Genomic DNA, 5,589 nt, shown 5'->3' on the forward strand with positions numbered 1-5,589 from the left:
CTCTCCTGCACCCTCCCCTGGCTGGTGCAGGCTCTCACACCTAGGGGCAGAAGCCCCAGTTCTCCACCTTCCAGCTCCAGGGCCACCCCTTTGGGAGCCACCATGCCCCCAGGCATCAGGAGGTGCCACTGTCGCAGGGCCAGGCTGGCACCTGGGGGCCTTTGCCTGACCCTGGCTAGTCACCCTGCAGACCCTGGATTTTCCCTGGCCCCAGTGTACCTTGTGGAGGCATTGCTTGGCCTGGTGGCCCCTGCATCCTGTGCCCATGCCCGTCCCGGGTCCTGCCTACCTGGAGTGGCCACCGGTGGGAGCCCAGGAGCAGCGGGTAGCGCCAGGAGTGCGTCTCCGCAGAGCCCCAGCCTCCCTCCCCACAATGCAATTGCGCCCAGCCCGACTCATCCCAGAGGGCCTGGCTGGGCAGCTCAGCCCCTCCCTGCCCGCCCCGTTGCCCAATGGCACAGGGCAGGGTGCTGCTGCCCTCTGCTGGCAGTGGTGGGCACAGTGCAGGGCTGGCCCTGGTCACCGGGTTGGAGCAGGTGAGAGTGGGCAGTGCCCTTCCATTGGTTGGACATGTGGGCACTCCAAGACCTTCCATGAAGTTCCTCCTGGGTGCCAGGCTGGGCCTTGGCTCTGGCACTGTTCAGAGACAAAACATTTTGTGAATGTTAATACATTTGACCCTCCCAGCGACCCCTAAGAGGGTGTACAGTTCTCCCCAGGTTGTATAAAGCCGCGTGCTTGGTGAGTGGCAGGGCTCAGTCAGCCACAGGGCCCTTGCACATGACCTTGAACCATGAGCCTCGGCAGGCACTGAGCAGGAGGGAGATGGGGCGCGGAGGTGGGACCTGCAGGTGGCGCACCTACATGGCGTGCAGGACACCGGCAGTGCTCCAGGGCTCTAGAGGCAGCTAGACTTGCCTCCCCACGGCTTTGCCAGCAGCTGTGCATGCAGGCAGGCAGCGCTGCGGTGCTGGGCGGACAGCGAGGGCCCGGTTGGGGCTGGCTGTAGGTGTGGGGAAAGGCAGCTGGCAACGGGCGTGCTGCGGGGGTGGGGGGTAGGGAGTGGATCCTGAAGACATGGTGTCCGCCCGACAGGGTGTAGGAGGTCAGCAGACAGGAAGGTGGGAAGACAGGGGCCCACGGGCAGGAGGGGCTGGTCAATGGGGCCGTCGGCATGTTGGGTGAGAGGCTTGGCCTAGGGGGACGGGAGCATTGGGACTCAGGAGGGAGACCAGTGCATGGGGAAGGGTGAGGGCCAGCAGACAGCATGGTGCTCATGGAGAAGAGATGGGTGCAGAGTAAGTGACCGCCGTGGGGTCGTTTGCTCCTAGAGCTTGCCATGGAGACGGGGTTCCCACCCAGGCTTGGGGAGGCAGCCTCGACTGCTCTGACGCGGTGTCCTGCGGGTGCCAGGTTCCCTGGGTGACGGAATGGAGGTCCTAGTCCGAGGGGGCACGGGCCATAGTTTGGCAGGCCCAAAGACATCTCTTTCCATGCCAGCACCCCACCCAGCACTCTTGCACGTCGCGTCTTCCCAGCGCTGGGCTGGTGGACTCATCCTCTCTGCCGCTACAGTGGGCATGAAATGCCATTCCCTGGGTCCTGCCAACATTGAAGCTGCCTGTGTTTCTTCTCGGACATGCCTGCGTGCGTCTTCTGCCAGCTTTCCTATGTTGGCGGTCTTTTCCTTAATGCCTACCAAGTGACGTAGGTGCTATGGTGTGGATAACGGCTTTTCCCCTAGGGTCACGTGTTGGGCCTTGCCTGTACTGGAAAGGTGTTCAGTGCAAACTCCCTCCCTCCATGTTGCCCCAGGTGGGGCTTTTGGGTGTGACAAAGCCTCTAGGGTGAGCCCCATGACCAAATAAGGAGGGCACGTGAGGCGGGCAGAGCTCCCTCTGCCAGGGGCGTGCCTGGGCCTTGCGTGAGGCCCCCGGAGCTCTGAGCCAGCACGCCCCTGCTCCTTTCAAAGTGTCCAGTCCTGAGTGTTCCTGTAGGCGGCCTGTCTGCACACTGGGTACCAGGCCTCCGGCTGTGGGGCCTTCCTCCGCCTGCCGCTTGTCTTTTCAGTTTGCTGCTCATGTCTTTGATCAACAGTCTTAATTTTCATACAGTAGTATCTATCAGTCTTTTATGGTTTGTACTTTTTGTTTTGTTTAAGAAATCATTTTGGGGCTGGGGCCAGCAGGTGGCATGGTGGTTGACGGTCCTGGATTTCCACATGACCAACCATCATGTGGTTCGAGTCCCGGACCTGGTGGCTTGCTTTCTCACTTTTTCTTTCTCTCTTCCTCATCAAATGTAAATAAATTAATAAAGAAAGTTAAATAAAATAATTTTAAAAAAGGAAAGAAAAGAAATATTCTTGGGGCCAGTGACTGGCGTGGAGATTGAGGCGGCTGGACCCCACATGGCCAAGACCTGGCAGCTTGAAGAACATGCTGGGCACGTGTGCATCCGCACCCAAAACCCCAAGAGAAAGCTGGAGGAAAAGGGGTTGCTGCATGGCCACCACCCCAGGGGGTAATGTCTAAGCCCTCATCTGTCTCTCCCATGAGCGCACGCGCCCCATAGGAAAACTAAAATAAAAAAAGAAGAAACCCTCTCTTACTCCAGGTCATAGTTTTCCTCTCGTGTCTTTCTTCTCTTTTAGCATGTTTCCTGTTGGTGCCTTGAATCCAGCTGGGAGTCTGTGCAGTGCAGGCTGCGTTGTGAGGTGGTCCCGGCGGCCGGGCCTGAGGTCTGAGGTCCTGTGGGTGCCGTCTGACTGGCTTATCTGGCGGCTCTGGTTTTGCTTATGTCTTTAAAGTCAGTCTTGACACTTGGGGGGCACTTTCCTCCCTTCCTCTATCTCTCCCTGCGTTTGTTGCTCCTCCTTCTCGTCATCTTTCATAATTGGCCTGTTCTAGGCTCTTTCTCTTTTTCTTTTTCTTTTTTTTTTAAAGAAAATCTGGGCTGGACCGTGCATGTGCACTCGGCCTCACCTGGAGCCAGAGCAGCTGCGTGCGTGCATGCGTGTGGAAGCGGCTGGCCGCGAACAAAGAGGTGCAGGCAGGCCTTGCCCATGGCCAGTCGGAAAACCCAAGGTGCAAAGCCAAGTCAGTCACCGTGAATCTCAAGAAGAAAACTGCTGAGAATGACGAGAAGGGCGACAGGGGACACAGCTCCCATGAGCACAGAGCTCGTGCACTCGCCCAAGCTTGCTCTGGAGCCGCTGCAGAGTGCCGGTGGCAGCAGCATCGTGAACGCGCGCCTACTCCTGTTGTCGAAGCCCTGAGACTAAGGGCTCGGTTGTAATGCAGTGAGGGTCTACCAAATTATCCCCAAAGTTAGATAAGTTAAATGTTTCATATGCAAGAAATTGTCTGAGGGCACATGAACGCACCAAAGCGAGACAGAGAAGAGGAGAAAGCACCCCCAATGGGCATGGCCACGCTGCAGTCCCTTCTCGTTCCCCATCCTCCTGGGCTCGCACACACACTCAAGCAGCGTGGTTTCAGGCTGCCAAGGCAGGACTTGATCCGCGGTCGGGCATGTGGAACCTGGCTTCCCTTACTAGGCGACGGGGCTGGTCTAGGCCCTTACTAGGTGACAGGACTGGTCTAAGCCCTTTAGCCTTCTTTGAACTTTAATAAACAGCCAGTCAGTTTCCATGAACAACTCTTTGGGGATTTATTTTTTTGGGGGGTCATTGTGTTGAATTTGGAATCACTTGGAAGAACATTGAGTTTCCCCATCTAAAAGCATAGTGAATCTCTCTATTCATTAAGATCCTTTCAAGGGCCGGCGGGTGGTATAGTGGTTAAGAGTGCTGGACTCTCACATGGCTGATGGAAGTTTGAATCCTGGACCTGGCAGCCTGCTTTCTCACTTTCCCTCCCTCTCTTTCTTTTTTTGCTTTTGGAGAGGTTTTTGCTATAGGGTGCATGCATTCGCCAGAGAGACAGAGAGAGACAGAGAGATAGGAGGCGAGAAATCACCCCCCAGGGGGGATGGTCACGCCACAATCCCTTCTCCTCCATTCTCCTCTTGGGATCTTGGGCACGTGTGCACACGCACCCGGCATTAGTTTTAAGCCACTGGGTCCGGGACTCGAACCACGGTCAACTACGTGGGAGTCCAGCGATATAGCCATTACGCTAACTGCTGGTCCCCCTCTCTTTCTCTCTCTCTCTTTCTCTCTCTCTCTCTCTCACTCTGTCCCTCTCTGAGGGAATTAAACTAAATAAATAAAGTTAAAATCGTTTTTAAAAAATCCTTTCAATACATTTTTCTAGAAAGGATTGCACATTATTTGTTGTATTTATTGATACAGGCTTGCTTTTTTAGAGACAGATTTTTGCTATAAGGCACATGTGCTCACTGGAGAGACAGAGAGAGGGAGAAAGAAATCACCCCCAGGGGGATGGCCACGCTGCAATCCCTTCTCCTCCACTCTCCTCTTGAGATTTTGGGCATGCACATATATATGCCTGGCATGAGTTTTAAGCCACTGGGTTTGGGACTCGAACCGTGGCTAACTATGTGGGAGTCCAGCGATGTAACCATTGCACCATTCCTGGTCCGCAGACTTGCTGTTTTATGCTATCATAAATACTACCTTCTTGCCAGAGAGAGAGAGACATGGAGAGAGAGAGGTAGGAAGTGCCCCCAGTGGGGCATGGTCACACCACAGACACTTCTGTATTTCGCCATCCTATCAGGGTTTGGGGCGGTACACACCTGTGCCCAGTATGTCCTTCTTCTCTTTCTTCTTCTTTTTTTTTTTTTTTAAATTTTTGTCATAGGATGTGTGTGTGCTCACCGAAGAGAGACAGAGAGAGAGGGAAAGTGAGTGATTTGCTGGCCCCCTGGTGTGTCTTTTGTCTCTGGACTCCAGGCCTGAGAATTGAACTTCTGTTGTCCCTGTGAAACCTGGCTCCTTTCACCACGAGGCCAGGGGGCCGAGTCCCACTATCTTCCTACTTCACTCTCTGACTGTGCGTTGCTGGCATATAGGCAACAGTGAGGCCCAGCCAGTGGCATGGGGTTGAGGCCGCTGGATCCCACATGGCCAACTGCACGCTTCAGGTCCCAGATCCAGCAGCTTGAGAAACACGCTGTGTGTGCAGCCCAAATCCAGAGTCCCAAGAGGAGAAGGGATTGCAGCATGGTCATCCCCCCTGAGGGGTGTTTTCTCATTTTTTCTCTCTCTATCTTGGGCAAGTCCAAGTACCCTACAGCGAAGCCAAAAAAAAAAGAAAAGAAGAAAAAAGGAAGAAATGAAAGAGTAGAGAAGAAACTATTAAGCCGATGAGCCGCTGTCTTAGGGCCTTCTTTGTGGACTCTCTTTGGCCATCTGATTACATCATCACATCATCTGCAAGGTGGATCATTTTCTTTCTTCTCTTCCAGTTCTTTTTTATTTTCTTTTGATTTTTTTTGCCTTAGGGCATGTGCACTTGCTGGAGAGAGAGAGGGAAGGAAAGAGAAAAATCACCCCCCTCTCCCCCAGAAGGATGGCTGCACCGTAATCCCTTCTCATTCTTCTCTCGGGATTTTGGCTATGCATGCACACATGCCCAGCATGTTTTTCAAGTTGCCGGATCC

General features: G+C 54.3%; 1 long non-coding RNA gene across 1 annotated transcript in view; it reads right to left on the bottom strand.

Moving 5' to 3' along the window:
• LOC106733654 (uncharacterized) overlaps window positions 1-407 on the bottom strand; it is a 1,887-nt gene extending 1,480 nt beyond the window's left edge. The window contains exon 1 of the long non-coding RNA XR_001369611.2: window positions 290-407. This is a non-coding gene — a long non-coding RNA (uncharacterized LOC106733654). The remainder of the gene's footprint in view (window positions 1-289) is intronic.
• Window positions 408-5,589: the final 5,182 nt, after the last annotated feature.

The sequence above is a fragment of the Tupaia chinensis genome, unplaced genomic scaffold (genome assembly GCF_000334495.1).
Source record: "Tupaia chinensis unplaced genomic scaffold, TupChi_1.0 Scaffold144326_1, whole genome shotgun sequence".
Taxonomy (NCBI): Eukaryota; Metazoa; Chordata; class Mammalia; order Scandentia; family Tupaiidae; genus Tupaia; species Tupaia belangeri.